The sequence below is a fragment of the Podarcis vaucheri genome, assembly GCF_965113315.1.
Source record: "Podarcis vaucheri genome assembly, chromosome: 10".
NCBI classification, from domain to species: domain Eukaryota; kingdom Metazoa; phylum Chordata; class Lepidosauria; order Squamata; family Lacertidae; genus Podarcis; species Podarcis vaucheri.
Window position 1 is genome coordinate 66,642,410 of NC_138748.1, and position 21,306 is coordinate 66,663,715.

General features: G+C 48.6%; 1 protein-coding gene across 12 annotated transcripts in view; it reads right to left on the bottom strand.

Moving 5' to 3' along the window:
- LOC309541425 (endonuclease domain-containing 1 protein-like) overlaps positions 1–21,306 on the bottom strand; it is a 157,928-nt gene that overhangs the window by 128,859 nt on the left and 7,763 nt on the right. For 5 of the 12 annotated variants that reach the window (XM_082239274.1, XM_082239285.1, XM_082239284.1 and 2 more), the window contains exon 1: positions 18,644–19,089. The exons of 1 other annotated variant lie outside the window; for it this stretch is intronic. The gene's annotated coding sequence lies outside the window, so the exon portion shown is untranslated. Of the gene's footprint in view, positions 1–16,722; positions 17,087–17,621; positions 17,756–18,643; positions 19,090–21,306 lie in introns of those variants that run through there. 6 more of the 12 variants (XM_082239278.1, XM_082239277.1, XM_082239276.1 and 3 more) reach the window with 4 other exon arrangements.

The following is a 21,306-nucleotide window of genomic DNA, read 5'->3' on the forward strand; positions in this document are numbered from 1 at the left end:
ACACAGAGGGGGATCGTGATGGTTAAAATTAAGATCTGAATGCAGTGATAGGGGAGGTGATAAAGGCTTTGCTGTGTTAGCTTTTCAGAGTTGATTTCTGCATTGCACCCATCTCCACTATTTTTCCTAGTAGTAGTAGTAGTAATAATAATAAGAATCCCTCAGTGTTCCTCTGTTCCCAATCTTTTCAGATCTCTCCCATTGTTTGAAACCATCCCCCCCCCCCTCAGTGTCTCTCCCTTCTCACTCCCACGCCATGGCCACTGCTGTGATACAGCCTGCTTTTGCCTACTCCATCCTAACCTCATTCATATCCAGGGTACTCCAAAGGCATTCCAGATCCTCCAATGGGAGCTCAATGGGACTGCGTGATAACAGACTGGTGCAACACTAGTATAGAGAGAAAACCAATGGGAAGAGTCCAACTTGAAAGCACAAAAGAGACACTTTGGTTCCTAGGTCAACACACAAACACTACAGCTCTTTGGTCAGAGCATAAATGCCCGGACTTTGCAAAAAGACCTTTGTTTTCCTGTTTGGTGATTAATTTTGTTGCCATTAGACTAATAAACTTGGCAGCCAAACCAAGTTGGTCTTTAACAAGCTTAAAGTCAAATGTTATTAAATCTTCTCTTGAATCTTACTATAAATGGACGTGTTCCAGCAATCTTCTGGCTTGCAAGCTGTAAAGTGTTTCTCTTTTCTTTTTCTTTTTACAAGACTCTTCCCATCATCCAAGGCTACCCATGGTTGCTGTAGATTAACAGACTGCCGGTTCTCTTTCCATTTAGCTGTCATAAAGTGGTGCATTTAATCTGGATGTGCTTCGAAAAATATAAAACTGTCCTCTGCAAATTATCGGTTGCCAAGCGGATGTTATTAAGCTGCTATCCTTTTTAATGCTATTGACTCATAAGGCTCTAGAAAAAGCAGTATTTTATGTACAGTGATGTCACTATATAAAATGGTGGTGCATTGGGTTTTTGACCCTAATTGCCAGATTCTACAGTATTTAGTTCATTAAATACATTTTTCTTTCATATTTCAAAGGGGTTTACTTCATAGAATTGCTGAGTTGGAAGGGACCCTGCAGTGCAGGAATCTCAACTAGATCATACATGATAGAGAGATTCCTGTTTCAGAGATGTCACCATAAAAGCCTTGCTCCAAGCTGTTGGGAAATACTACCTTAAGGGTTGAAGTTTCCAAGCCATGCAAGTCTTTAAAACATGATGGCTGGGACCGATAGAACCTGGAATCCAACATCTGGAGGGCTACAGATTACCTATTCCCAGCTTTTTTAACAAAGGTTAAAACCAGCAGCCTGAACTGGGACTGGAAGCAAACTGGCCACCAATGTAACTGTCCCAGAACAGCTGAAACGGTCCACACTTTACAACAGAGATAGTGACCCTGTGGGTCCGTGGGTGTTGCTGTTGAGCACTCAACTTCTACCAGCTCCCAGTCAGGATCTAGGAGTCTTGGTTGACCACAAACTTGACATGAGCCAACAGTGTGACGTGGCAGCTAAAAAAGCTAATGCAATTCTGGGCTGCATCAATAGGAGTATAGCATCTAGATCAAGGGAAGTAATAGTGCCACTGTATTCTGCTCTGGTCAGACCTCACCTGGAGTACTGTGTCCAGTTCTGGGCACCACAGTTCAAGAAGGACACTGACAAACTGGAACGTGTCCAGAGGAGGGCAACCAAAATGGTGAAAGGCCTGGAAACGATGCCTTATGAGGAACGGCTAAGGGAGCTGGGCATGTTTAGCCTGGAGAAGAGGAGGTTAAGGGGTGATATGATAGCCATGTTCAAATATATAAAAGGATGTCACATAGAGGAGGGAGAAAAGTTCTTTTCTGCTGCTCCAGAGAAGCGGACACGGAGCAATGGATCCAAACTACAAGAAAGAAGATTCCACCTAAACATTAGGAAGAACTTCCTGACAGTAAGAGCTGTTCGACAGTGGAATTTGCTGCCAAGGAGTGTGGTGGAGTCTCCTACTTTGGAGGTCTTTAAGCAGAGGCTTGACAACCATATGTCAGGAGTGCTCTGATGGTGTTTCCTGCTTGGCAGGGGGTTGGACTCGATGGCCCTTGTGGTCTATTCCAACTCTATGATTCTATGATTCTATGACCAAAGACCACATAAACCTTCTTAGCTGCTACATGACACCACAGACTCACCCCCTGCCATTCATCTCATCATTGCTTGCCAAGAAACGCCCATCCATCTTGTGCTTCTGCCTGTGTTACCAGGAACACATTCACACTATTCATTTAAAGCACATGGCTTCCCTCAAGAATCCCAGGAACCATAACTTATCTTTCACAGAATTACAATTTCCAGCAAACTGCAGTTCCCAGGATTCTCTGGGGCAAGCCATGTACTTTAAATGGGCTTTGGCCAATGATTAAATGATTCTATAGCCAATGGTCAGCAATGATGGGAAGTGGTGATCCAACTGAGGTCCAGAGGACCACAGGTTCTCCATCCCAGCTTCAGAAGGCCTGAAGCACCAGCTGAAGCTTTGGAGTCAACTTCAAGGGCAGCGCCATGCCTGGCACACTGCAGGAACCATGCTTGATGGTACAGAAGCATGAATGAGCAAAGCATAGTCCCATCTGTCAGAGGAGAAGGAATGACTCTTTATTAGCCAAAGGTGATTTTTTAAAGGCATTCACGACAACTCTCAATGGCTTCTCAAGAATATGTTTTAATTTGCTGGAAGCTGACCAGGGTGGCTGGGGCAACCAGGTGACATAGACAGATAAGATTATTATTATGGGATGCAGGTATACACCCCAGGCTTGTTATGGATAAATATGAATCGCCAAGGAGAACAGAAGCTCCTCTACTTTCAGTAAGCATGCAGGAGAGAAAATTTTGGCAGGTTTCCTACACACATGGGGAGGAGAGGGGGACCACCACGAAAAGTCCTTCTTCTAATCTACGCAAGCGTTAAAGGTTCATGGGCCCTGTCCATCTTTGTATCTGTTCGTCCTTGTTGGTTTTGGCACACGTTCTGTTATTTGTCCAGCCAAAGAGATGCTTCCTTTCTTCCTGCCCCGCCATTCTAATTTCTAATCAAGATTCGCACTTCTTCCGTTGGAGTGGAGACAGGCTTGTTTCGGAAAGACGTGCTTCTGAGCCAAGTGCAGCGGAGCTGTCTCTCTGTTGACTTTTCATCTCTGTTTGCTTTTAATACCGATGCACAATCTGCTTTAATAAATTGTGCTTCGGCTGCGCGTTCATATGTTGTTAATTTCTTGGTGGGTTCTATAAAGCCGCACGAGGGGGCCCCTGAGAATTGCACAGCTATGAAGTTTACAAGTGAATCCTAAGCCAGCCCCATCTGCCAAACCTTCCAGGGGACACAGCGTGCTTCAACCCAAGGGAGGGTCATCTAATCCGCCCCGCAGACTACAGCGATGGGAATTCCTCCCATTGCTCAACTACAGTTGTTACTGGAAATTTGCTCTTCAAGTAACTAAGTTTTTAATGAATGTCTTTACTGGTACAAGGCAATGGGCTTGCTTATATGCTCAGTTCGAAGAGACTCTTAAAAAAATAATGAAACAGTGAGGGTCAAACCAGACATAAATGAAGACGGCGTCCTTTGTGTTTATTGTTGTTGTTTTCAGATAGCAGCTGTGAGGGGCCCTGATCTGGATTGGGACCTGCTGTGATAGAGGTGAAGGGGATTTAACCCTTTCCCCCGCTTGGTGGTCTCAATGAAAATCACCCGGCACCTCCAAACCTGCCATTTGCATGAAGACATGCTTCCTTCCTGGACTGGCCTCCTAGTGGGCATTCAGTGTTGCTGGTCCCGTGCTCTGAACACGCTTCCAGCAGAGATGCAGCAGACACCCTCACTTTTTATTTTCAACTCTTCCAAGAGCTTTTTTCTGTAGGCAGATCTATGCAACTACTTTAATATTGTCTGCCACTGATCTTAATAATTTTGGACCTTTTTGTGGTGGTTTTGTTGTATATGCTGCTGTATAGGTAAAGGGACCCCTGACCATTAGGTCCAGTAGTGACCGACTCTGGGGTCGCGGCGCTCATCTCGCTTTATTGGCCGAGGGAGCTGGCGTACAGCTTCCGGGTCATGTGGCCAGCATGACTAAGCCGCTTCTGGCAAACCAGAGCAGCGCACGGAAACGCCGTTTACCTTCTCGCCGGAGCAGTACCTATTTATCTACTTGCACTTTGACGTGCTTTCGAACTGCTAGGTTGACAGGAGCAGGAACCGAGCAATGGGAGCTCACCCCGTCGCGGGGATTCGAACCGCCGACCTTCTGATCGGCAAGTCCTAGGCTCTGTGGTTTAACCCACAGCACCACCCGTGTCCCTGTATACACTGCTGTATACCACCTCGTATGGATTGGAGGTACTGTATAGGAATACTTTTATAAACAAATAACTGGCAATAAGGAGGGGGCAGGGATTAACATTAAGACCATGGCATGGAGGTGTGGAAGAGTTAATCCCATACGCATTCCACAGCTGCTATTTAAAAACACAAGGGTAAATACAAAGAAAAATGAATTTGTGAACACATACTTCTGCCATGATCAGAAAGAGCTATCTGAAAGATCAAGGGAAGAAAATACGATCTACAAGAACAGGAGAGCAGCTATCTAAACAATGGAGACCATGGCGTCCTTGGGTTGCGGTGCCACCCACAGGATGGCATAACGTAGCTGCATAACACCATGCAAGCACATCCATCCCAATGACTGACGCATTCCTTCCCACGCCATCACTGGCAGGAACACACATCACGGTTGCCGTGGGGATCATGCTCGTCGCATGACTTCCCCCCATCGCGCAAGTCCCCAGGCCACACCGCTGGGTGTGAGACTGGGGAGGCTCACCACACAACAGGAAAAGCCATGCAGAAAGTAACTTGCAGTGATAAGAGGCCACTGAGTGTCATTAACTGGTCGGACGCAGAGGAATGGTGGGAGGAACCAGCAGGGGAACTCCCAAGAGAAGGAGGCTCAGAGCCCGGGAACTGGTGGTGGAACAACGATGAGTGGTCAGAGGGAGAAGATGGAGAAGACTGGGGGAAGGAGGTGTCGGATGCTGAAGAGGCAACAGGGCTTCGTGAGCAGGGAGAGGCTGTGCCAGAGAGCAGCCCAGAATCAGAGGCAGGAGAGGAGGCTGGAGAGGAGAGGCAGAGATGAGTCAGGCTGGTGAAGAATCCAGGGTGCCCTCTCCCTCCTGCGACAGGCAGCTCTTCTCCCCCCCTGGTCTCCCCAAATCGAAAGACGCATGAAGAGGGTAGAGGAAAGCCAGAAAAGATGAAGGTGCCTCACAGTGCTTGGGACAGAACTGGGTGAGGAGGAGCTGTAGGAAGGCGGGGGTCATCGGAATTGCAGCAACTGAATAGTGATTTGCGATTTTAACTTTTGCGGGCTTGCAAGATCAAAGGCTTAAACTGGCCCGGAGTTACAATTCGACCAATCGCAGTGATTTTCAGCCTGTAACCTGATTTTAAGGGAGCAGCTTATATTTGGGTATTGCCTTTTTTTTCTCTCCCCCCCCCCCAGTTCCTGGAAACCACTGGAAGGGAGAGTGCTCAAATCCTGCTTGCTGGTTTCGCACAGGGACCTGCTTGGCCACTGGCCTGATCCTGCAGCCTTCTTCTTACGCCCTTGCATTCTTAATGGAGCAGCCTCCACCGTTTGAGAGAACTGGGCTTTCCTTCTCTGGGATTCTTGAGTTCTGATGTGCAATAAACCAAGGTCCCTGTCTATGACCATTAGCATCAGGAAATACACATCAGAAGTCGGTGGTTTCCATCTACCGAGGGAATACACACACCCTTCCTTCCCCCCGCACCCCGTATATACCGCACAGGAAGAAACGCAGAACAGTTCGTTCCTAGTAGGTAAATTCCCCTCCCAGTGATCTCAAAGGCTGTGTTCTCTCTCAGCTCTCCCAGTTGGGGCCTCTGCCCTTCTTCCCTTCCCTCTGTGAATTTTGCAGGGGCAAGGCACTATGTAGAGTAATTTCAGCTTTTCTTTTCCGCGCTGGGTGAGGCGCTGCATTTTCCAACAGCTGTATAACAGGCAGAAATCCACTGTGGAAGCTTCCCCCCCCCCCACACACACACAAGGAGGAAGGAATTAAAAAGCTGCATCTGTTAAGTTTCTGGCTGTCATGCAGCTATTAAATGCATGGAGGGTCTATGCCCAAAACAGAGAGCAACCCTGAAATATATGAGCAGTAGCAGCACAGTTCCCTGAATTTGGATTAGGGTTGTTTACATTTCGCTTGGGACTGTTGGGCCTTTTTACAGGGTCTCTGGTGCCTCTGAGCAGCAAGCGAAACTTCACCTGCTGAATTTCTGCCTGCCACACACTTTTCAAAGGCAGAATAGCTACGCCAGGGTGAGGGGGAATGGGTAAACCTGATTTTGGGTGCCGAAAAGGAGAATGAAAGAAAAAATAAAATAAAATATGGTGTTAATAATAAACATAAAACCATGCAAGCTAGCAAAGGATAACAACATTAGCCTGAAAAAGAGGAGACTGGGAGGAGATATGATAGCAATTTTCAAATATCTCGAGGGCTGTCACATGGAGGATGGAGCCAGCTTGTTTTCTCCTGCTCTGGAGGGTGGGACTCAAAACAATGACTTCAAGTTACAAGAAAGGAGATTCCGAATAAACATCAGGAAAAACTTTCTGACAGTAAGAGCTGTTCAAGAGTCTCCATGGGGGTATTGTGGGCTCTCCTTCCTTGGAAGTTTTTAAGCAGAGGTTGGATGGCCATCTGTCAAGGATGCTTTAGCTGAGTTTCCTGCATTGCAGCAGGGGGTTGGACTAGATGACCCTTGAGGTCCCTTCCAACTCTATATGACATGGAGCCTCTAGCAGGCAAACGCTCCTTTTGACACTCCCCATGTCAATCAGCTGATTGGCGCTGATGGAGCAACTTCAAAGGGGGATGCTTTAACCTCCAATCAGCTGGTTGGTGGTTTTGTAGGGTGATTGACAGCTGTCTGCTTCCACTCACGGGTGGATCCAGGATAAAGATGGCATGGTATATAGGATTACCCGTCCCCCCCCCCATGGCCCCTAGATCTCAGTGTGCAATCATGAGCAAATCAAAAATTTAGTTCATTATCACATTTTGTACTGTTACAGGCATTTTATCGAATCTCAGTGGCATTTTGGTCTTGAGGGGCTGGGAGCTGGGGGCACTGTTATACAGTGGTTCCGCTCCTTCCTCCTGGGCCGTGTCCAGAAAGTGGTGTTGGGGGATGAGTGTTCAGACCCCTGGGCTCTCACTTGTGGGGCGCCTCAGGGTTCCGTCCTCTCCCCCATGCTTTTTAATATCTATATGAAGCCGCTGGGAGAGATCATCAGGGGGTTTGGGCTGGGTGTTCATCAGTATGCAGATGACACCCAGCTCTACCTCTCCTTTAAATCAGAACCAGTGAAGGTGGTGAAGGTCCTGTGTGAGTTGGAGGCGGTTGGAGGATGGATGGCGGCTAACAGATTGAGGTTGAATCCTGACAAGACAGAAGTACTGTTTTTGGGGGACAGGGGGCGGGCGGGTGTGGGGGATTCCCTGGTGCTGAATGGGGTAACTATGCCCCTGAAGGACCAGGTGCGCAGCCTGGGAGTCATTTTGGACTCACAGTTGTCCATGGAGGCACAGGTCAAATCTGTGCCCAGGGCAGCTGTTTGCCAGCTCCATCTGGTACGTAGGCTGAGACCCTATCTGCCTGCGGACTGTCTCGCCAGAGTGGTGCATGCTCTGGTTATCTCCCGCTTGGACTACTGCAATGCGCTCTACGTGGGGCTACCTTTGAAGGTGACCCGGAAACTGCAATTAATCCAGAATGCGGCAGCTAGACTGGTGACTGGGAGTGGCCGCCGGGACCACATAACACCGGTTCTGAGAGATCTGCATTGGCTCCCAGTACGTTTCCGAGCACAATTCAAAGTGTTGGTGCAGACCTTTAAAGCCCTAAACGGCCTCGGTCCTGTATACCTGAAGGAGCGTCTCCACCCCCATCATTCAGCCCGGACACTGAGATCCAGCGCCGAGGGCCTTCTGGCGGTTCCCTCATTGCAAGAAGTAAGGTTACAGGGAACCAGGCAGAGGGCCTTCTTGGTAGTGGCGCCTTCCCTGTGGAACGCCCTCCCAGCAGATGTCAAGGCAATAAACAACTGAAGGCAGCCCTCTTTAGGGAAGTTTTTAATGTCTAATGCTGTATTGTTTTTAATATTCAGTTGGAAGCCACCCAGTGGCTGGGGAAACCCAGCCAGATGGGCAGGGTATAAATAATAAATTATTATTATTATTATTATTATTATTATTATGGTCTTACCGTTCTTGGTATGGAATTGGTTAAAATATCAGCCAAGTTATTCAAGTTCTAAAAAGCCGAATTACGGTGTACTGTAGGATTGATGATGCATTAGCCATTTCCTTTTAAGATGCCTTTTGAATTCTTCCGACTTTTGTTTTTTAAAAAGTAAGGAGTTTGAATTTGAAACTTCTGAAAACTTGGCACGTCCTTAGCTCTTGATGTGAAGCCACAGGCATCTCTTGCATAAGGAGAATAATAGATATTTTTTTACATACTTGCACAAAGCAAAGGAATAATCGCTATCCGTCATGGGCCTTTTAAATTTACCCTCCGTATTCATGATCGTAACTGCTCCATAAAACAGTACAGTACAAACTGTGCTTCGGGACACCATAACAACAGGATGCCCTTCCCCTTATTTGGAAAGGTGGACAGAATTCCGGGTTCAAAAAAGAAATAATTTTCCTACGTTAGAAAAAAATATATATCAATTCAATAAAACTAATGAAAGCAGCAGCAAGGCAGATATCAAAAAGGGTACTATTTTTTACTAGCAGAAATGTGTTTTAGGAAAGGATAACATATCCTCGCAATAATTTTATCCGATAGGCAGCCCACAAATAGCTGGAAATGTTATTAGTGTGCTAGCAAGCCTGCCAGCTGCTTCAAAAGAGAAAATGGCTAAGGCTGCAATCCTATACCCATTAGCCTGGCTGGGAGAAAGTCCTATTGAACTTAATGGGACTTTCTTCCAAGTAGACCACCTAGGATTGCAAAGCGACATCAATAATTTCTCTAGTTGTAACATCAGCTGAGGTTGTCATATCCTCAGTTCCAGACACTGGTTGCAATGCCTTTTCTGGTGCCAAGGTGGTGAAATTCCCTTCCTGGGGGAGTCTATTATGTCCCTGTCCTTTTGCCCTTTGAAAATGTTCTTATTCAAGAAAGACTTTTCTCGCACTAGGCAAAAGGTTCCTGAATTGCAGGGGTTGGACTAGATGATTCTTGCGGTGCCTAACTGTACAGTTCTATTATTTTATTATTCTAGTTGCTTTCTTTCAAAAATAAATGAAACTCACAAGCAACTTACAAAAAAAGGAAACGTTAAAAAACAAATATAAAAAGAGAATAACACAACCTAAAATACGTAAGTAAGATACAGATAGATGCACACAGATATAGCAGATACAACTCCACCATACCCTGCTAAAATTAAGTTCCAAAGACCTGGGCGAACAGGTATGTTTTTGCCCAGCACCTAAAAGCAGCTACTGAAAGGTGTGCCTTACCGGCAACAGCATTCCATAAACAGGGAGCCACCACTGAAAAGGCCCATTCTCATGTCGCCACCCTCAGCACCTCCCTTGGAAAGGGGCACAGGAAGAATGATTTCAAATGCAGAACAAATGTAAACATACTTCTCAACATCACTTTTTGCTTCCAGAAATTCATTCTGATTGTGCAGATAAAATATAACGGACAGGATTCTACAGGGTGTGTTCCTAGTGTGTGAAAACAGGCAAGACCCATGCAAAAACATGTACCTCCAGATGGTGTCAGGCCCAGGCATTTTCACTTGGTCCCAATAGCTGATAACCAGGTGCAAAATGCGCCTGGGAAATTTTGAACATTGGATGGGACAAGCCATGGTCATTTTGACTCCTGCTGAATCTGGAGATTTAGAGGCAGCTAACATCCAGTGTCCAGATTATATCTTAGAGATATTCAAAATATTGAGGCACTTATGCATGCTTTTAAACAAATAAATATCCTCACACGACAGTGGCCAAATGCAGAACAGATGCCTAAGAGACTCCTGCAGCTTTAACAACGATGCAAAAGACAGAGTTTGGAACCTCTCTCGCCATAGTTCAGAGCAACTTTCTTGCATTCAGAAGGTCCCAGATTCAATAGCTGGAAGCTCCAAGTTAGGCTGGGAACATTCCCAGCCCTGAAACCTTGGAGAGCCACTGTGACTCAGTGCAGAAAATACCGATCTAGACAGAGAAGCTTCCTCCGTTCCAAAATTTCCTCCTCTGTGCAGAAACCCCACTATCCTCCTTTTCGCAGCTGCCCGCCTGCCTACCTGCCGCATTGTTTCGCTCCGCTCAAATGTGACCAAACTGGTGTTTTTCTCATGAGTCACCAGCCTGCAGTCGGCTATTTTGGTGCCGCGCAAAAGAAAAAAAAGCAAAAGGGGGGGACGTATAATGGAAACCTTCAGGGCCGAATCAGCGGCGGCAGAGCTACCTGGTGGTGGCTGTTTTAATAATCTTGGCAACATCTACTGAGGTTCCTGCAAGGAATCTGGCTGGCCAGCAATAGCCCACCCGAGTACGAGACGGAGACTGCAAACCAATGCTTCAGCCCAGCATGGAGAAAAAACACACTAGCATTCCCTAAACGAAGTCTGTAAAATCTTAAATGCAAAGGATCACGTCTGGGCCTTTGGCTGCACAGATCCCCTTGCAGCCTCACCTTGCTTGCGTACTTTTGTTTGGCTTGAAATCCGATAATGCCTCCTGCTTGCCTGAATGGAAGACAGAGAAGGGTGTGGGACGGGATTCAGAAAGGATACTTCTGTTATGCAGTAACTCGATAGCCAGGCGATTAATTAAAACATCTATGGCCATTTTAATTGTGTTTGGGGGGAGCGAGGCGGTTATCGGTTGTTGTTGCGATTATGATATGCATTTGGGGTTTGCATTTTGATGCCGTAAAACTGCCCTGTAATTTTCTCTGGACAACGGGCGGTATATAAATTTAACTCATAGTAAGAATTCTGTGCAAGTATCGATGTTGCCTCAGCTGCTCCCACCCACTTGTGGCTCTGGCCCTTGCCTATCATTGGCATGTGGCCCCCAGAAGGTGGCCCAGGCGGCAATAAGGCCCTTGGGCTGTATCAGGGTGTGAGCGGATGTTGCTGGACTCCAATTCCCATCAGCCCCAGACACCATGGCCAATGGCAATGGACGATGGGAACTATAGTCCTAATAACAGTACATGTAAGGGCAGTTTCCCCGATCCTCTTCACAAAGGCAGCAAGTTGTTCTTGCCATAACAAATGTTGCACACAATACTACTACTATTATTACAGTGGTGCCCCGCAAGACGAATGCCTCACAAGACGGAAAACTCGCTAGACGAAAGAGTTTTCCGTTTTGGAGGTGCTTCGCAAAACGAATCTCCTATGGGCTTGCTTCGCAAGACGAAAATGTCTTGCGAGTTCCTGCGGGGTTTTTTTCCTTTCCCCCCTTTTTCTAAGCCGCTAAGCCGCTTATCAGCTGATCCGATCAGCAGATAAGCCGCTAATACCGCTAATCCGTCAATGGGCTTGCTTCGCAAGACGAAAAAACCACTAGACGAAGAGAATCACGGAACGGATTCTTTTCGTCTTGCGAGGCACCACTGTATTATTATATTTATATTACGAGTTGCTAGAATTCAGGGATCATTGGGCTCCACTCCCACAGCTAGCGCTGCAACATTTCTTCCCGCAGCCATGGTGTTGAAATAACACAGCATTTCCTGAAGCTGAGGGTGGGGGGGTCCAATTGGCAGCGAAGGGAACTTCTCGGCCATATTGCATTAAACAGCTGGCAGGCGGGTGCTGGCCAGGTGCAGCTTCCCCTGAGGCAGAGACAAAAGCCACGGCCGCCATTTCTGCCTGTTGAACTTCTACCTGCTGCAGCGACTGAACACGCAGCTTGAAGGGTTTGTGGGAGAATAAAACTGGTGTTGAATTATTCTGACAACAGGAGCCCACTGACAGAAACTAAACGTTTATTCATAAACATGAGGATTATTTCTCTTCTTCACAATTTCGTCCATGCGTAAGAAGGAACCCAAGAGCAGGCAGTGCCATTATTGTTGGCAGTGTCCTCTCTCTCTCCACACACACACACACATATATATCTATAAATGTATAGCTACATATATGTCATAGAAATATAGCTATATATGTAGATATACAAACTTCTCTCTCTCTCTCTCCACACACACACACATATTTATAAATGTATATCTACATATATATTATATAGATATATGTAGATATACATAGAGATGTACGTATGTAAATCTATATACGTGTGTGTATGCCTAAATATAAATAGATCTACGTGCGCGCGCGCGCGCATTTAGTATAAAATCCAATAAAATTCAAGGACCAGGATGTCTGAGGTAAAACGCCATAAACGCTTTTTAGCTCCCCTCCTTCCCTCCCGCCTTCCTCTCAGCCAATCAGAAGCCTCGTCGCCACAAGGTTCGGGGTGGGGGGGGGGTAGAGGGAGCTAAGCACGAGGGAAGGGAGCGAACGAGCGAGAAGGGGCGGGGACAAGGGCGGCGCGAGGCCCTGCCGCGTGACAAAATGAGCCGGCGGCACGAGGCCGGACCATAACAAACACTGGAGAAGCAGGCAGGGAGGGAGGGGAGGGAGCGGAGGAGAGCGAGAGCGAGAGACGTACTTGAGGAGGAGAAGCCAATCAGCACACGCGCGGGGGAGAGCGCCAGGGAGGGGGAGGGAGGGGGGAAGCTGAGGGCGTGGCTGGAAGGCAGCGGCGCTAGGCTGTGATTGGCTGGCAACGGTGCGGAGGGAGGAGCGCAGGGTTTTGATTAGGCGGCCGCGAGTGTGTGGGCGGGCTCGCCGGCGGCAGTGCCGCAGTCAGTGCGAGGTGGCGCCGGCCGGGTTTGGGAGGCTGAGGGCGGAAGCCGCTGCTTGGCAGCGGGAGCTGCGTTCGTGTTCGTGTTGGCTGGGGAGCGCAGCGGGGTGGGCGGGGCTTGACACGTCACTGTGAGGAGGGAGGGAGGAAAAGCCCGGCTGTCAAAACAAACTCCTGAGGCGACCCATACACATTCACACGGAGGAAGAGACACGGTTCTCTCCTCAGACACGCGAAAGCCGCGCGTTCCCAAGACGCGCCTGAAAACAAGTCCGACACTTTCCCCACACAAAAGTCTCCCCTCACAAAATGATAACAATAACAACAACAACATTCCTCATGTTACGCGTCAGGCAGCCAAACCCGCGTTCGCGGGGCGCAGGACAGGCAGGCGCAGAAAGGGAGCCAATCCGAGGAGGCTGATACTCGCAGTTCCAGAGCAGTTTGCCTCATTTCGGGTGCACGTGTGAACCTCGCAACGCGTGAAAGGTGTCTCGGGCCCCCTAACGGCAACAGATAGATATTGCTCTGTGCGTGCGTGAAGCGGACTAACAAGGCTGCCCGCTTGGAATTTTTATTTATATATATATATAAATATAAAATAAATATAAATATATATATATTTATAATGTGCGAGGTATCCCACAAAAGACGTGAAGGGAAGCCTAAATTGCGAAGGACTTTCCAGCCCAACACAGAGCCAAGAAGCATTGTCCTTGTTCTGGGGGAGGAATGCTGGAAGCAAACACCTTCCTGGCATCCATACCTTCCCGTTATTCCACAAAACAAATGCCCCAAACTGAGAATACATCAGGGACTGCAACATCTGCCCCCCCCTTACAAAAATGCCCTTTTGACTTTAATGCCACCCTCATGCAAGAGAAACGAAACAAAACCAGGGCTTCCTTCCATCTAGAAAGCAGCAAAATGAAACCTCTTCACAGCATCTGTTCTCTCTTTCTCTGCCACAAAACAAGACAACACAGCAGGGCAAACCTCTTCACAACCCCAGTACTTGGTTTCTGAAAAGCATGCCATGAAAGGCAGGGTGCTTTTGGGCACAGCTTGCCCCCTAAGAAGGATTCCATAAACCAATCTGGGTACCATCCCTGTGAACATGTGCAAAATGATGTTTTTGTCGAGAGGAACACTCCCCGCGTCTTTCTGAAGCGTATCTGGCCATGCTGTGGGATCTGGAGCCTCCCTCTCAACCTGCTTATTTACGGCGGCCCACATATCTTGCGCTGATCAAGGAGCAAGAGGATGATGATGCCATCCATCGGCTAGTTTTTATGCAGCAGATACGAGATCCCCACGCACCACAGCCTAGCAAAAATGGCGCCGGCCACCTCCGTGAACCTCTTATCGAGGCACAGATCTTCACATGGCAGCACCATGTGCATCCGTTCCGGTTCGAAGCAAACAGCACTTTTGCAATCTCTGCAGGACCCCACGCTAGAACAAGGCTCATGTCTTCGTGTGTACAGATGTGCTATAAGAGTTTGTGCATGTTTGCCCTGTGTTCATGCACAGAGGTAGCCGAATCACCTCCCGCCCACCCCCTTCCATTTCTGGTAACCATTTGCTGTTTCTGTTGCTTCCCCGGCCGCATCCAGGCCCCACAATTTCTGCTTTGTTCTGTAACACCATCATTACCTATGCCATTAAAAACCCTGGACTCACAAACCACTCCCCAGAGCAGCTCTCGAATCTTAACACAGAGCCCGCAACGCACAACAGCCCATGTTCCGTACGGAAGATCGTACGCATCAATTAATCCGGCACAGCCACACCCTCTTTCGATACAAAATAATACAGATTACTTTCCCCCTTTTTCTTACGAAAACTGCTTTTCAGTCAGTCCAGTAAAGCACGGTGGCTCAGAGACGTTAAAAAGCATATATTTGTGATAACATAGCCTGTGTTTGTACCCTCAGAACCTATCCGAATAAAATTAGCCACCTTCCCCTATGGAGAGACCTCTGGTTTCTATAAGAGAGTTCTTTCTCCCCAGAATGAGGCACACACACACACAACAAACCGGCCCTTTGCCCTCATTTAGCAGCGTTTCACACCATCGCCAGGCACAAATCAGCAGCTTGGAATCTGTATGCATTGGTTCCCAGCCTGCAGTGAGCTGGTTATTTGCAAGCTCTCTCCCATGCACAGGACTGAACATCTTGTACTCTGCCACAAACCATCCTAGCTGTGGGTCAGTAGTGCTAGGCTAAAAACACATACACACACGGGCCAATTTGCCGTGGAACATGCACAGCAGTGTGAGGAGGCTTCCCAGCAACACAAAAACACACACACACAATCAGACCAAAGGCCCTTTTACATTCAGCCTAAGCCAGTCAGAAAACAAATGGCCCCAAATTTCCCCCAGGCTCTTTTGTGGGGGGGGGGGCGGCTTCATACTCCTAATTAAGCTGTGTTACCTAGAAGAATCAACTCCTTGTCCATAAATACATATATGGTCTTTAATCTAAAGATACCAACACTGTTATTGCCATAGCAAATAAAGACCCCTTAACTCATCTGTGAAGTTCAAGAAACCACGGTAGTTGCAAGCTGATTTAACGTGGGTGATACGTACTCGTGTGGGACTCCTGTTCCTTTATCCTGAGATTACCCCAAGGCAACCCTGTGAACATCCAATGCCCCGCTCCATGCGCACAGGGAAATGGCATATTTCCTACTTTTTGCCTTCTCAAATGCTTCACACGCACACATCGGTCAGACAGCACCGCCACAGCCTTAAAGCCTGCCTTCTCTTCTAACCGGCTAATCTGCAAAACCCTACCTTCATCCCAGCTTTAAAGGGTGTTTTTTGCAGGGGGGGGGAGGGAAGGTTGTGGTGGGACCTAGTACTACAAATATCTTAGAAAGGGTTTTATTAAATAAAAGAAGACGTCTCACCACGGGGGGAAGAGAGGAATCTAGGTTATTTTCCTTCTACCAAAGAAAAATGCCGGAAAAGCCTAATCACTTCCTCATAATTCAACTTCTCTGGTTTCGTTGCCACAGTTTTAAATAACATGTTGTTACCCAAACTGAGCTGAGCTTCTAGGAGGCAATCGTGTGTGTGCCTGTCTGTGTGTGTGTGTGTGTGTGTGTGTGTAAAAGACAAAGAGAGAGAGAAAAAATATGACTTATGTATGCATATGAATATGCCTTTAAGACTGTTTATTTAAATGTTCCAGCTTCTGGCTTCCTCACTAACCCTCTCTGTCTCTCTGTCTCTCTGTCTCTCTGTCTCTCTCTCTCTGCATGCCACTGGAGGCAAGCTGTTCCCTGCCACCAGAGAACATTCGCAGAGGGGAAACTTGCATCAATTAATTAGTGAAATGTTTGCACAGGCAGCTCTCTCTGGATGCAAAACGTACAGCGAAGTTGCTAAGTATTACCCTGGAAGGCAAGGAGGCCTGGGGAGGCGGCGGAGGAACAACCACAGACACCAGGCAGGCATGCAACACTCTTTTAACAGCTAGCCTGTTATTCAACACAACAAGCACTTCCCGAAACATCTCCACCCACAGTTAACCAATCCATCGCCTGCACCTCCCTCCAAGCGGTTTGGGCAGAGGGGAAGTTTTCTCTCAAGTCATGTCAACACAGCCTCAAGCATCCCACTGGGCAAAAAACACCCGTCTGCTTCCTACCCCCAGCCCCCCGCAGGAAGCACATCACAAAAACCACCACCGCTGGTCGCACACTACCTGTGTGCCTGCCCCTTCACTACTACCATTCGCTCTCCTCTTTCCACCAACACCGCTGAGCCACATACGCAGCCAGCTGTCAACACCGTCTAACCTCACGCCCGCCCAGCTGTCGCTTCCACAAACCCCCACAAACCTCCACCCTGTTATTACAGCGTTTTGCATGTCATGAGCGATATGCCCGAAACTGCAGAAGCCTTAAGAGGACCAGAGGCCAAGGAGAGAGCAAGGCTCCCGTGACTTTCCTTGCAGGTGCCTGGGAGAGGGAGGGTCTTTCAGCAAAGGTCTACAGAGCAGCACCCACCGAACGCCCCATAGGCTCTCTCCTTTGCCCAGAAGTTTGGCGAAAACAACCACACAACCCACCAGCCCAGCGTTCCTCCACTGGCTCCTACGTTCATCAACCCTCTCTTTGCAGATGTAAGCTCCACTACTACAAAACTCCCCACTGCACCGCTCCTCTTGCTTTCAGCAAGGCTGCGGTATTGTAAGAGCAAAATGAGAAGCGCACCTTAAGCCCTGGATTTCCTGGGGCAAGAGTGGGTAAGAGGGTCATACAGGATTTCCTTTTCTGCCCTTCCTGTGTACACATACACACAGAGCTTTTTTTTAGGTAAGGAAGAGCCCAAGCAAAAACGGGAGAGGAGGTAGTGATAGGGATTCTGCCAGGGCCATAGCTATGGGGCGGGGGGGGGAAGGGTCCTAGCTGGATTTTTGCCCCAGGTGAAGCTTCCAGAGGGGCGCCATTGAGGCTCCCAGCCTGTGCATGTACGCTGATGTACATGGGGGGGTGCCCCCCAAACTGGAGTCTTTGACCTGGGTGAAATAAAGCCGTGTTTCGCCCCTGGATTGTGCCATGAAGCAAGGAGGGAGCGTTTCCTCCTCTACTAGAAACTCACCCGTAGGCCTCAGGGACAACCCCCTCCCCTCTTACCGCCTCCACACCGAACTGCAACGCAAGCACAGCGACACTGGCGTACCCTGCAAGGTTGTTGTCAGGAGTGCAAGCAAGATAACTGCCGGCAAGTCCTACTGACTACTCCATTCCCCTGTACAAAAACACTGCTCTGGCTGATTATAAAACCTGGGTGTTTTAATATGGGGAGGTTAGAGAGGTTGCAATACCCCTTTCCTTGGAGAAAAGATGTTTTGCGGCTAACCGGGATAGGAGCATGGCGTTTTCCAAATGGTAAACAAAAAGCAAGCCCAACGTTGGAGGTGTCTTGGGTTGTTAAACTTGTTAAACCTGGCGTTGCAAAGACACCTGCTCTTTCACCCCTGGGTGGAGAGTTCCGGGTATCAGCTGGAGCCCTTGCCCACCTAAGAAGTGAAGGAATCTAGGGATGGATGGGGTTGGAGGAGATCTGGGGACTGTTCTCATCTCTTGAACCGGGAGGTGTTTCCGCCTGGGAGGAGGAGGAGGTGGGATCTAAGGATGGAAACAACCTCCCTCCCTCCCGCCCCTCCTCCTCCTCTGTTTACCTCAAGTTTGAATTTTATCTGCGCAACATTAGCTGGAATGCGGACATCGCGGGGGGGGGCGAGGCGCACGCACGAACGCCACGCCGCCCGCAGGAGGGGCGCCCGCCGAGCCCGGTGCGCCCGGAGCCCCGCGCGGAAGCAGCGCCCGCCGAGCAGCGCCACCGCCACCATGGCGCGATCGCCTCTTTTACAAAACAAAAATAGGAAAGAGAATTCTTTTAAAAGAACAGCCCGGCCTTCGCTCTGCCTTCCTAGCAGAGCCGGGGGGGACGGGGACCGGGCAGTGCCAAGAAGAGGCGGCGAAACGAAAACGCAGCGTCTCGGAAAAGGACCCAACGCCGAGCGCCATCCTTCCTTGCCCGGGGATGCGCATCTTTGCCTTCTCCTCAATCCTTGCCCCCCCCCCCCAACAACAAATCCTCCCTATAAATAAACTCACATTCGCGATCCAGGCGCGGGTCTTCTTCTTCTTCCCAAAGAAGATGAAAAAAGGAGGGGGGGGAGAGAGAAGGAAATAATTCCCCCCCCCAAGCAAAAATTTCCAAACCCACGCGGACCCCTTTTTCCCAGCATTGCAGGGGGCTGGACTAGACGATCCTCGGGATCTCTTCCAATCCTATGATGGCCAGGCGCGCACTCTCTCCGGCCCGGAGCAGGTGCAATTCCCACGCAGGCTGGCGCGCAAAGTTCCTCTCGCTCCGGGCTGGGAAGAAAGCGGGGTTGGCCGGCTCTGCTGCTTGCTGCCTTTTAACCCGTAGCGACGCCCCTTCAGCCGAAGCCGCACCGGGTTCCCAGGGCTGCTGCTGCTGCCGGCGCGCCCGAGAACTTTCTCCGCCTCCCCGTGCGCGCCGGCGGCGCCCCGCGCGCCTCTCTCTCGCCGCCGCCCGGCGCTCGGGCACTGCTTCCCTCGCTACAATGTTGTTTCATTATATCGTGGCCATCATGTGACGCCGAGAGGCCTCGCTATGGAAACTTCGGGGACTCCCACGTGACTCTGCAGCGGCGGCAGCAGCAGCGAGCCAAAAAAAAAAAAAAAGGAAAAAGCCAAAACACCAACCCAGAAGCCCCAAACCACACCATCATCTCGCCTAACCCCCGCCGACGCAACACGCCGGGCTGTTTGCAACAGACCACCGGCATCACCAAGTTTTGTCCGGAGGAAAACAAGGAACAACAACAAGGGGGGGGGGGACCACACCGAGATCAGAAACAGGAGAGGCACCAGGAGGAATCCGGCGCAGGTGCCTTTCCCAAAAAGCAAGAGAAGAGGTGTACAGCAGTGGCGTAGCGGGGGGGGGGGTGCGGGGGGGCGCGGACGCACCGGGCGCAACATCTGGGGGTTAGGGTTAGGGGACGCAAATCCACGGGTTAGGGGGCGCAAATTACTTGCCTTGCCCCGGGTGCTGACAACCCACGCTACGCCACTGGTGTACAGTAATGAGCAAGCACATTTGCAAAAGGGGGGGGCACCTGGAGAATTGGATGCTAGGGGGTCTCTTTAAGCAGCAGGAATAGCTTCCCCAAAAGTTAACAAGTAAAACGGAATTGATGGGGGAGAATGCATTATTATCCTGTGGAGTAATGCAATGAGGATGATGATGATGATAATGGTTATTACCATAACAACAACAACTGATGGGAAATAGGAGTAAATGGGTTGTTTGTTTTTCACCCAAAACAAAAACCTGTCTGGGTTCTGCTTGCTAGGTATCAGCATCACTCAGTTTGCCACAGGGTTTGCACAGGGTCTCAGCACAGCCCCTCTGAGCAACTCGGGAAAAGGTGCTTTCTGGCATAAAGAAAATGCAGCTTCGCTCTTCCGCAGCTGTCTCGGGCCTTTGCAGTGCTGACAGAAGCAGAAACGAGGAAGGAGGAAAAACTTGTTTGTGTCGAAAGAAAGGGGGAGAGAAGTTACAGCCTGAAGCAGATGGGACCTGGAAGATGTGCTCCGCAAAACGTCTTCTGTAGAATGCATCTCGCAGTCGATAGTTTTGTTTTAATGCAGGCTCATAAAGTCAAGAAATGTGTGCCCTCTCTTCTCTGGGCCATCCGGTGCGTGGTTTATAGACCTGAACTGAAACTTGAACCTGGTTTATCCCCATGGTTTAGAGGGGCATAATCTGGAGGCATCATTTTGGCTGTCTCTGGTTTAGAGACTTCAGACATATGCTCTCAGCATCAACTGATGACTTGTTTGTCTGTCTTTGCAAGCCCACAATTAAAACCATGGATTGAACATTAATATCCCCTGTGTGATTGGGTTAAGAGACCCATCTAGTCCAGCCAACCGGATGCCTACAGGAAGCCCACATCAAGCATAAATTATTTTCGTCCTTGTCTGCTCACACATTAATGCTCACTGGTTGATGCAAGTGATGAGGCCAATCAGTTCGGTTTCAAGCCATATAGGCATGGAGAAACTATCTTTCAGTCCCAACACAGCCATGGGTTTGTTTCATGGATTTGAACCTGTCTCCCAGTCTCAGCCTTGTTTTGATGTAAAATGGGAATCATGATCTACTTCGGAGTGGTAGCATGGGGACTAATTATATGAGCCATCAATTAGATGCTGCCTGTAAAATCATTTAGAACATCTAGGGAAATTCTGCTTGTGGCACCGCACCCCACAGAATATCATAGGGTAGTGACCCCAAAACATTCATTTTCTGTACTGTGGGTTGCCCTTCCCTTTGCCATAAATGAAGCTGCAACTATTACTTGCTTCAGGGGTCTAGTAAAGGCTTGTTTTTTAGCCTAGGCTTTCCCTGACCCTTAAGATCAAAACGATGTATTTTATGTGTTTGAATCTTCTGGTTTTGTTTTGTTCACTTTTATCAGTTTTTGTACCATTGCTTTATTATTTTAGGTTGTTGTTTTTCTGTTTTAATGGGCATTGGTTTTATATTGCACATATGCTATATACAGTAAGAGGTTTGGAAATCCTTTTAAATCACCAAACATCTTCTTATCATAAGCTTGAGGAAATACCTGGTTTCTTGATATAAACAAATAATCAGAACTTCATTATCCAGGTCCCTAGAAAATGTGGACCCATTAATATTTCTGTTAAACTATGTAAAATATGTTATCCCAGAGAAATAT